Source organism: Mesoplodon densirostris, chromosome 11, assembly GCF_025265405.1.
Source record: "Mesoplodon densirostris isolate mMesDen1 chromosome 11, mMesDen1 primary haplotype, whole genome shotgun sequence".
Classification (NCBI taxonomy): domain Eukaryota; kingdom Metazoa; phylum Chordata; class Mammalia; order Artiodactyla; family Ziphiidae; genus Mesoplodon; species Mesoplodon densirostris.
Genome location: NC_082671.1, coordinates 54457293 through 54468702, shown reverse-complemented (window position 1 = coordinate 54468702; position 11410 = coordinate 54457293).

Sequence of the window (11410 nt, the reverse complement as noted above, 5' to 3'; positions counted from 1 at the left end):
TACAAGTTAATTTCATGCTACACCCCCGGGGGGGGGGTTAGTTAATATTACAAGTACCCCAACAGAAATCAAGCTCCAAGGGTTTTTACTAAATATTTGAATTACCATTATCAAAATCTAAGACCCTCGATAAGTAATTAGCCTAAGTGCTATTAGAACTTTTTAAAAAATAATTACTAAAGATATTAATGTGTTCAAGAAAAATGACTGGCTATGTTCTACAGTCTTCATTTGCACAAACATGGAGTAAGAACCCGACAAGAGCCTGAGGCTAACATGCCAGTGGTGGGGCAACCCCCCACTCCACACAGAACTTTGTAACCCAACCAGGCCAGAAGGCTGGCTGCCCCTTTTCTCAGAAAGTTCCAAAATCACTTCTCCTAAGCCTTTTCTGCAAGGTGCTAGTCAGGTGGCCGGTGCAGAGTGTGGCACTGTTCTTGTGACTTTTGGCTAAGCACGTTTGGGCTTTTAGTAGAACTTGGCCTAAGACTGGCTTTCACAGTGGCACACCATCTAGTAGCAAGGTTGTGGGGAAGAGAAAGCTTAGACCCCACCTACCTCTGCTCCACCAGAGGCTACCATATTTACCAAATAAGCTGATGTCTTCTGATCTTCTAAATTGGCTTTAGAACAGCTTGCATCTTTTATTTGATAACTGGCCCTACAGTTCACCCAGATGCTCAAGTCTTGAAGGTAGAAGTTATCCTAGATTATTTGCCTTCCCTAACTTCACCCATTCAATCAGTCCGCATACCTAGTCTCTACATCCATACGTTTCTTCAACTACATCCTTGATAAATGTGCCGTAATTCAGACCCTCCCTCTTATTCCTGGAACTCTAGAAACATTTTTTAACTTTTCCTCCCTCTCATCTTGCCATACCTTCTAACACATTCCCCATTGCAGCCACTCCAACATACTCAAAGTCTAACCGTTTTCCTTATTCCACTGCCTTACAACATCAGCTTTCCTGGTTGGCCTCTATAATCACCTGAGCCAATCCCAGTAATAAACATGTATTGCAATATATTGCAACTACTTTGTTACATGGTCTTCTGTCCCCTAGACTGAAGGTTTTGGGGTTTGGGGGTTTTTTTTGAAGGTAGGGGCAGTGTCCCCCTTGTAGCGTAAGCCCTGAACACAGTATCCACCATACTCTAGTTGCTCTTTGAAGTCTCATTGTCATCTACCAACCCTTTCTACCTCCCGTCTAAATCACATCTCCTTTCTTTTTCAAAGAGCATTCAGAGAAAAAAAAAAAAAGGAAGATATTTATCAGCCTGAACATTTTCTGACATCAAACTGATACCACTTTAACCAAAAATAACTAGACATTTGTCACCTTTTCTAGTTGCCTTGATGATGCTGGGGTGAAAGAGGCACAGCTCCTCAGACCTTGCCCTGGACAGCTGGCAGGAGGAAATTGCTTACCAAGGCACAACAACTCAAGCTTATGTTAACATCTTCAGCTAATGCCGTTCAGGAAGAAAAGGTTTCTGATGAATTTCTGCTGCCCAATTCATGCGCAGAGAAATAAAGAACAGCAGCCAGTGTAATTAGCAAGCAGATCTTCCAGCAGCAGGATTTACACCTGGACATAAACATGTTCACTGAGGTTGGGATGAACATTTGCTAAGGTAAACGCTTTTTGAAAAATTGTAAAGCTAATGATCTTGCACTGACAGCATAACCTTGAGCTTATTGCCAAATAGAATGCCAAGTGTAAACACTTAATGAAAGAAAACAAGGAATGATAATGGTCCTTCTTGTGACCCCCAGATAAGTGACTCTTTGAGTGCTTTTGAGGTCAGTGGAAACACTTTCCTACTTGCTGGTTATTTTTTTGCAGTTTTATGTACTTTTTGATCTGACTTGATATGGATGAGAAGCACTTCCTCAGTCAGTGCAAGATGCAATAATTGCTTTTCTTCCTCTGATATCTTATCCCCAGAAGTAGAAATAATCAGCCCTGAACTGCAGTAGAGGCCAGTTATTATTTTGAAATATTGGTGAAGGTCATAGGTAAAATCATTAAGGCTCATTCTGTGGATTAGGGACATTTCTGGATTTTATCATGTGTGAGGGTCAGGAACGGGAACCACGTGAAGGTAGTAGAACACACAATAAACTTCCTATCATTGGAGGTTCCAATAATCAAACCTCTCTTAACCAGAAGAACAGCATAATGAAAGAAACACAGGGTATAGAATGAAAGGACTTGGGAAGTAATTCTGTTGTCCAACCTCAAATAAGCTAGACAACTACTCTGAACTCCCAGTTGCCTTATCTCAAGAAAAGGTGGATAGTAATTTAGACATTACAAGATAGTTATGAGAATAAAATGAAATAATAATATATGTGAAGCTGACTTGTATGGTACCTGGAACGAAGAGGTCAATAAATATTACTGGGTAAGTGTGAAATAATAATAAGTATTCATCCATTCTTTAAATTAAATGATATCCATATTATAATATTTTTCTTTCTTTTTGCCTCTCCAACATCCCATTTCTTCCCCACATTGGGAACTGCCCATCTGCATATATGTGATGAAGTGCCCATTTTGATTATTACAGAAGCTGAAATAGGAGATATGCCCTCTACTTACTTCCAGAAAACCAGTAACAGGCACATCATCTTACTGTATATTTGTTTATTTATCATATTTATTGTTACTGTCTGCACTTTCTTCAATACCATAAGCTTCATAAGGGAAAGCACTTTTATATATTTTGTTTGTGAGTATATTCCCAGCACATGGAATGCAACTTGACACAAACAAAACCTCAGTGGATTTGATGCTTCTGTCTATAATATTGAGTTATGAACAAATAATGCAGAAATTAAGGGAGTTAACATTTATTCCAGCTGGTGGACCATAGAAGTCAAGGTGTTTGGTGGAGGTACTCAACAGAGATGATGTCCACAGAACCACTGCACTAGCAGAGGAAGAGCCATGCTAGAATCCACCTGCCTTTCAGCTTCCAAAGACCTCTGGGTTCCTGCCTGTTTTCAAATCCTGCTTTAGCAGACTCTCCCAAATCTTGTGAGATACTCAGTATCCTTTCTATAAATCCATTTTTTCTTCAAGCAGATCTGGTTCCTCTTTCTTGAAGCTATGTGACTGATATGGAATTTATGCTTCTTTGGTGCCTATAGAAGAGTAGCTGCTAAGATCACAGTCACTGGGAACATTATGACAGATGCAATCCCATTTTGATGGTGTCACATGACTTGAACTGACCACTCATATGTTTAATTATCAACTAAACAACTGGGATGACAATTAGCTTCATTAGATTCATGCTCTTCCAGCTCTAATAATCTTGAATTCAACAATCACATAAACATCATTGAATACCTGCAAACAGTGCCTTGAATTAGAAATAATTCTTGACTTTAAAATGGTGACAGAGGTAGGCAAGGATTTTTTTAGGCCATAAATAATACTAAGAAAAAAAGATATTTAAACTTCTGCTCTTTAAAATATAATTTTAAGAAAATCAAAAGGTAAGCAACAATGGGAGAAAATATTTGCAATTTCTAATAAATGACTTCTATCCAGAATATATAAATACATATGAAAATAAATTGATATAAGTATAAATAATATAGAAAGGACTCTTAGAACTCAACAATAAGAAGACAAACAAACCAAATTTTTAAATGAGCAAAAGACTTGAATAGGTATTTTTCAAAAGAAGATATAGGAACAGCAGTAAGCACATGAAAAGATGTTCAACATCTTTAGTCATCAGGGAAAGGAAAAATAAACTCTCATACATTGGTGGGGGGAGTATAAATTATAAAACCACTTTCAAAAGCATGTTATCTGTTTTACATAGATAAACAATGCTTATCATAAAATCCACCTCTTCTACCCTGAGGTATTTACACAAAATAAATAAAAACTGTTGTCCACAAAAGACATCCACATAAATCTTCACTGGAGCTGTATTCAAAATAGCCCAAACTGGGGGCTTCCCTGGTGGCGCAGTGGTTGAGAGTCCGCCTGCTGATGCAGGGGACACGGGTTCGTGCCCTGGTCCGGGAAGATCCCACATGCCGCGGAGCGGCTGGGCCCATGAGCCATGGCTGCTGAGCCTGCGCGTACGGAGCCTGTGCTCCACGACAGGAGAGGCCACAACAGTGAAAGGCCCACGTACCACAAAAAAAATAAAAACAAAATAGCCCAAACTGGAAGTGACCAAATGGTCTATCAGTGGGTGAATGAATAAACAAATTATAATATATCTATATGACTGAATACTACTCAGCAATAAAAAAGGAGAAACAACTGATACACACAACAACATGAATGAATTTCAAATATTATGCTGAGTGAAATCAATCAAATTGTAAAGAGTTTGTACTGTATGATTTATTCTAGCCCTAGAATTGGCAAAATAAGCTCTAATGATACAAATTTGATTAGTCATTGCTTGATGCAAGAATCAGTGGGACAAGGGGGACTGACTGCAAAAGGCATGAAAAATATCTCTGTGGTGATGGAAATAGTCTATATCTTGACTGAGTTAGTGGTTAGATGGGGTATACATTTGTCAAGCTCCTCAAACTATAAACTTACAATGTGTATATTTTATTATATGTAATTTTTTTACCTCAATAAAGCTAATAAAAAACGATGGCTGATATTTTGAATATACAAAGCATGAGGCAGGATGTGGTAGGTGCTATCATAACAATAGAAAGTTAAATATCAAAAGAAGAAAGAAAACTTACTTTCACCTGGAGAAGTTAGACAAGGCCTAATGGAAGACACAGTGTTTGAGTGGAGGTTTTGGGTCTGGATGGCATTTCAGTAGAAGAAGATGGAGGAAGAAGCACCAATAGAGTGTACAGGTGATGGCAAAGAATCAGGTATGACTGGGTTGCATGTTGCATTTATTCATTAGTTCAGCAATATTTTATTGATGGCCCACTAGAACCAGACACTCTCACAGCAGACAATATGAAGTTCCTGCTTTCATGGATCTTACATTCTAACGTGGAGAGACATATGAAAAACAAACAAATTTATAATACATCAGATGTGCAATATATAGCTGAGAAAAGGGAAAAGAGAATTTAGGGGTGGGGGATTGGGTTGCTTTGTTAGATGAGGTAGTCAGCAAGGGCCTCTCTGAAAGGGTGACATTTGAGCAGAATCATGAATAAAGATCACTGCATATATCTGGAGGAAGCACATTTCAGAACAAAGGAAGAGTTAATGCAAAGACCTTGAAGATGGAGCATGACAGGTGCATTTAGAGAACAGCAATGAACAAGGAAGGATGTAGTGACTCCAGGAGGAGATCAAGGGGGAGCTTGGCAAAAAAATCTGGAAAGTGATGGGGATGGTAGGAGAGGGGTAGAACTCACAGGGCTGTGCTTCTCATTAGTGTGCAATATGAACCACCTGAAGATCACATTAAATCTTCAGATTTTGATTCAGTTGGTCTAGGGATAGGGCCTGAGATTTTGCATTTCCAACAAGCTCACAGGTGATGTGAGATTACTTTTAAATAAAAAGTATTAGGACCTTGGAGGATATTTTAAGGAGTAGTATCATCTGCCAGTTGCATCTCGGGGGTCAAAGGCAGATTCGGGGAAAACAGGAGGCATTTGAAATACACTCAAGAGATAATGGTGATTTGGACTAAGATAGCTATGGAGGAGTAACAAGAAATAGTTGAGTTTTTGATATGTTTTTCAAATAGCTGAAAGGACTTTTACCAACAAATTAAATTTGTCATGTGAGAGTAAGAGAGAGGTCAAGGATGATTCTAAGGATTTGGTCCTAGCAAATGAAATAGTATATGAATCTGTAGTTCAGGGAAAAGGGCCCAGGTTGAGATATAAATTTAGAAGTGGTGAGGGTAGAGATGTTACTTCATGCCATGAGATGAGATGAGATCACCAAGTGAGTGTAGAGAGATATCCTAGCACTGAGCCTGGGCATGCTCTAAAATTTAGAAGTCAGGAGATTAGGTACAACTGGTAAAGGAAACTGAGGGTAAATGATACTGACCAGGGTTCTTGGCCTTCCCCAATCAATAGAAATTGACTAGGGGCCAGACAAGAAATTCAGGCAAGGCTTTATTGGGGCTGGCTGCAGGAGGGAGAGAAGACAAGTAACAGGTTCCCTTGCTCACTCTCTGAGGGGAGGCGAGCTGGTTCCTTATGAGGTTAGGGGTGTGCCCAGGGGTCGGGCCAGAGGGGTGGCTTAGGTGTTCTGCCCACCCCTTTGTGGTGTTGAGTGCAGGGGGCTTGCGCAGTACCCTGATTTTGCTCCCAAGACCCAGTTTTTGCTCCTGGCTCTTCAGAAATGGCAGTTGGGTTTGTCTTTTTGTATCTTTTGGTCCAGAATTTGACCCAACTGCACATGCATGCAGTTATTTTTAGTCCCATACAGTTTCTTTGTCTTCTGTTCCTCGAGGAGAGGTGTGTCCAAGTGCAAGCACTGCAGCTCTGCAGCAAAGCATCCCAGTCTGCTGGCCTGTCTCATAAATGGTCAGTGAGGTATGAGAATCAAGAGGGTGGTGTCCCAGAAGCTAAATCATGAGAATTTTTCAAGAAACATTGATCAGTGTGTTGAATCTGCCAATTAGTTGGGTAAGATGGAGACTGAGAATGGTCATTGGGTTTAGCAAGGTAGGGGCCATGAATGACCTTGACAAGAGCTATTTTGTTGGAATGATGAGTTATAAAAGCCTGATTAAAGTGGGTTTTAGAAAGAATGAGAAAGGAGGAAGTGGAAACACTGAGTTTCTGTGGTTCTTTAGTGAAGCTCTGGTATAAGGGAGAACAGAAAAATGAGACATAACTGGAAGAGAAATGAGGGTCATGAGAAGAATTGTTATGATGGAATTATTACTTTATGCTGTATGTTGATAGGCATGACTTAGTAGAGAAAGAAAGATAAGGGATAATTGCTGGATGAAGTTCCTGAAGAGATGAGAGAGTGAGGTATTTAGAGCACAGTTGGAAAGAGTGACCTCAGAGCCATGGCAAAAGGTGGGAGGGCAGAGTATATGGGCTTAGATCTAGTGAAGTAGGTAGGTATAGTAGGAGCTAGTGGAAGGCCTCATTGGTTCAGTGCTCTTTCTTTTTTCAATGAAGAAGAAAACAGCATCAGGTAAGAGGGGACAAAATGTGCTAGTCTTCTGAAGATAGAGGGTAAGTTGTGACATAGTTGTCTGAGAAGATGGGAGAAAGGCTAGGAAAATGTTATCAGATTGGCAGACAACAAAATTCAGTTTGAATTTAAGCAGAAAAAGTCAACATATTGACTTCTGTAAGATGTTATGGAAACGTCTTACAGAAAAACCCGAACAAAGTTTTTGGCCAACCCAATGGTTTGTCTTTCTCCAACCATGACATAAGCCGTGAGTATAGATTGGGAATAGGCAGAGAGTTGGAGTTAAACAGACTTCTGCCAGACAGATATGTTGCAGGGAGAAAAAGGCACAAAAGATAAGAGTATACAAAAAGAAAAATTAAAGTGATGGAATATGGGATGTAAGCATATAAGGAAATATAGGATATAAAAAATTGAGAAATACTGTAAAGGTAATCATTTGATTATATGTCTCTGTGAATAGTCACAGAAGCTTTGAAATTTAGATAATAGAGTAAGCCAGTTAATATAATCGGAGAGAAAGAGTGTTGAAATTTATATTATCAAGGTTGTGCAGGTTTCAGCACTAACATGTCCTAGGATTTCCTATGAAAGGGGAATGTAGCATAAGTACTGATAAGATGAGAATATTGAAGAAGAGATAAAGGTGCCCAGGGGCCAAGACATTGGAAGGATCATCCATATGATCACTGAAATCACCAAGATTTAGGACTAGGTGGAGGAAACTCTTCCCAGTTTCAACAGTTGGTCATATATTTATGGCAAAGGCATCCTTGGAGATAATACAGGGAGCCAAGTGCTAAAATAGTCAAGAAATGAGGAAGAATGGGGTATAGAGGACTCCAAAAAAAAAAAAAAATGTTGCAGGATGTCACCTGGGGTTTTTACAGATGTACAGAAGAAGAAGAAATGGTCTAGAAATAACAGTAAAGAGCAAGAAGGACAAGAATTTCTCTTGTCTGAGAGGGAAATGATGATTTAAGAGGAAACCTTAGTTCAATCAGAACACGAAGGCCAAGAGAACATTCAAAGAAGAGGATGATGTGGAAGGGGTTGGTAATTTGCTGAGGATTAGCCATAAGCATGAAGCAGACTAATACAAGATGTGACTGAAAATGTAGTTAAGGACCAATCATGGAGAACCAGAAATAAGGGGTGTTTAAAAGAACTGTAAAGGAATACTAAATAAAATTCAGAGACAATTATAGAAAACTATCCTAGTAAAATACAAATTTCCCAAGTTTTTTTCCTTTTTTATTTTTTTTATATTTTTATTGGAGTATAGTTGATTTACAGTGTTGTATTATTTTCTGTTGGTTAGAAGTCTAACATGGATTTCAAAGGCTTACAATCAAGGTATAAGCAGGGCTGTGTTCCTTTCTGGTGGCTCTGGGGAAGAATATATTTCCTTACTTTTTCCAGTTTGTAGAGGACTCCCACATTCCTTGGCTTATGGGTCTTTACTCCTTCTTCAAAGCCGGTGAAGTTGAATATTTCTGACCATTCATCTGTAGTGAAACTTCCTACTGCCCATATCTTTGGAAGTTTCTATGGAAACGACTCATATTCTTAGATTGAGCCCACTCAGACAATCTAGAATAATTTTCCTATCTCAAGGTTCATAACTTAATCACACTTGCAAAGTCTCTCTTGCCATGTAACACAGCATATTCATAGGGATCAGGACATGGACATCTTTGGGGGGCCATTATTCTCTCCATCACACACCATGGAGGTGCTCTGGGCCACCCAGCCTCTTAGGGATTGTCCTGATTGCAGGGTGTTCCTTCTTTTTACTTATCTTTATTTAGTATTCCTTTTGTGTGTTTCCGATCACTCTATTGTTAACTATTTAGATTTAACTATGCAAATGCAGAACTATTTGCTCATAAACAATGCCTCTCCTCTTACACTTCCCCTATCTTGAAGTTTCTATTCTGATTCATTTATAATGTCTATTATTCTTGAGTGGTTTTTCTCCAACAGGGTGTGGTGTCATGACATATTCTTTGAATTGTGTATCCTCAAATTTTTCATCATAACTAGTGGAGAATATCATGCTCAGATATGTGATTCCTAGGCTGGAGTCCTCTCTTCTCATCAGCCTGTAAGGTTTTTTTTCCCACTGTGTCTAGATTTATTGCTGCTACTGAGAAGTCTGATACAAAATTGCTTTCCTTTTTAAGTGTTTTCATTGTTATTGGAAACTTGTAAGTTTTCCTTTTATTCTTAGAGTTCAGAAATTTTACCAGAATATGCCTAGGTATATGCTTTTTTTTTTCAGCCATTCCTTCCTAGATCTCAGCAAGCCCTTCTAGTCTATAGATTCAAGTCATTCTTTAACTCAGATGAAATTAATTCCCTCTCCTCTTCCTCTTCCTTCTTCTTCTCTTCTTCTTTAAATTATAACCTATCTTCCATATATTCCATTACCTTCTTCTGGAATTCCCATATGTCTATGTTATGTTTATTAAATCTGTCCTCCAAGTCTTTTACATCTTCCCTGATGGTTTGCATACCTTTGTATTTTTTTTCTGTATTTTGAAATATTTCTTCTACTTAGTTTCTCAAGCTTCAATTTTGGTTCTCAATAATGACAATTCTTTTTAAAAATTCATTTATTAAATATTTAAGTTGAAAATCAGTCCTTAGAGAGGCTATAATTGAGTGTCTTTAAGGACACTTAGTTTTCCTTAGAGGAGTTGCCACACATAGATATGTTTACAATAGGGGCTTAGGAAGAGCTTCTAGTCCTCCTTGAGCAGCAGCATTCCCTTGTGTGCTGGTGAGAGTATAGCAGTTTTGTTGCTGTGGGCTAATTTGGAAAGTTGTCAATCCTGTATTGGGGTTCCAAGAAGAACACTGTGCTCTGTTGCCTCCCAAGCTATGAAACCTACTAGTCTCTAATTTCAGGAGTAGAGAGGGTTCAGCCCACTGTGAAACTCTGCTGGCTTAGAAGGTGAGGTTACCAGCACATCCTTACAAGAACAATCAAGAAGAATGGTACCACTGCTGTTTTGTTTTATTCTTCTTGAAAGTCTATGGATCTCTAAGGACCAAGATCAATCAGGATCCAAGAGCCACTTTTCTCTCTCTAAAATGGGAATAATATTCTTGAGAGAAAGAAAACTATATGTATAAAATGCAAAAATAAAATTAAATGCAATGTGAAAAATATATGTAGTTGATAGATGAATATATTTCCGTATCTTCCTCTTCCTCCCAGATTAAATTTAAGAAACTCTTAATTATCTTCTAGTTTAAGCCAGGCAATCTTATATACATTTTCATATATATTTATTTTACTTCCACAAAAAGACCCATGAACAAACAATATTCTTTAGAGATAAGAAAAATGTTGCTCCGAGCTTCTATAAAGTTTTTACAGAATTCAAACTCAGATCTTTGATTCCAGGTCCACAGTGCTTTCCACTATTCCACAGAATTGCCCTTACAATGTAATATTATGTGCTCTGGCTTTAAAGAATGTCAATTCAAGGTCTGTCCATTCTGAAAGCATTTATACATCTTTTGCAAGTCATAGCACCTCTTATTTAATGACATGCAATAAATTTATGCTTGAGTTTAGTTTATGAAAAAAGTTTCTCTGTTGACAAATTTAAATATTTTCTTCTGCCAGAACGTCAATGCTTAACTCCCCCATCTTCTCTCTCCCTTTTTTTTTCCCCTCAATGTCAGGAAATTTAATTCAGCCAAATTAAGACCTAATTATGGTAATCAAATCATCTTGAGTAACTAATAACACTGGATCCCTTTACTTCCTAAATTTAAGGGATCTTCTCTTTCTAACATTTTTTTCTTAAAATCATCATCAAATAATTTTGAATAAATAAATTTTAAAAATCCACAATAAATAAAAATGATTTGTAACTTTCTGCAATTTTGACAGATATTTTAAGTGGTTCTGGGTCCAAAACATTAGAGAACAGGTGAGCTAACTAAATAATTTTGGGGGCAATTTGGGGCATAAATGAGGAGTAAGACAAAGAGAAAACTGAACTGCTCTCCTGAAGAAATTAAGGAAAATTTATTAGGGTTGGAAGAAAGTGATTTCAGGAGGAAAGACAAGGGAGAGGAGACTGAATCAGAGAGAAAGGAGTATAATAAACACTGGGAGTGTAGAGCTCAGATACAAGAGATGACTAATGAAGATCCCTCAGGAGATCTCATGCATGTCTAGTCCAATAACCCTTGATGTAGAGCTCAGTAACTGACATGGGGGGTGCACTGGCCAGCTGACCTCCTTTA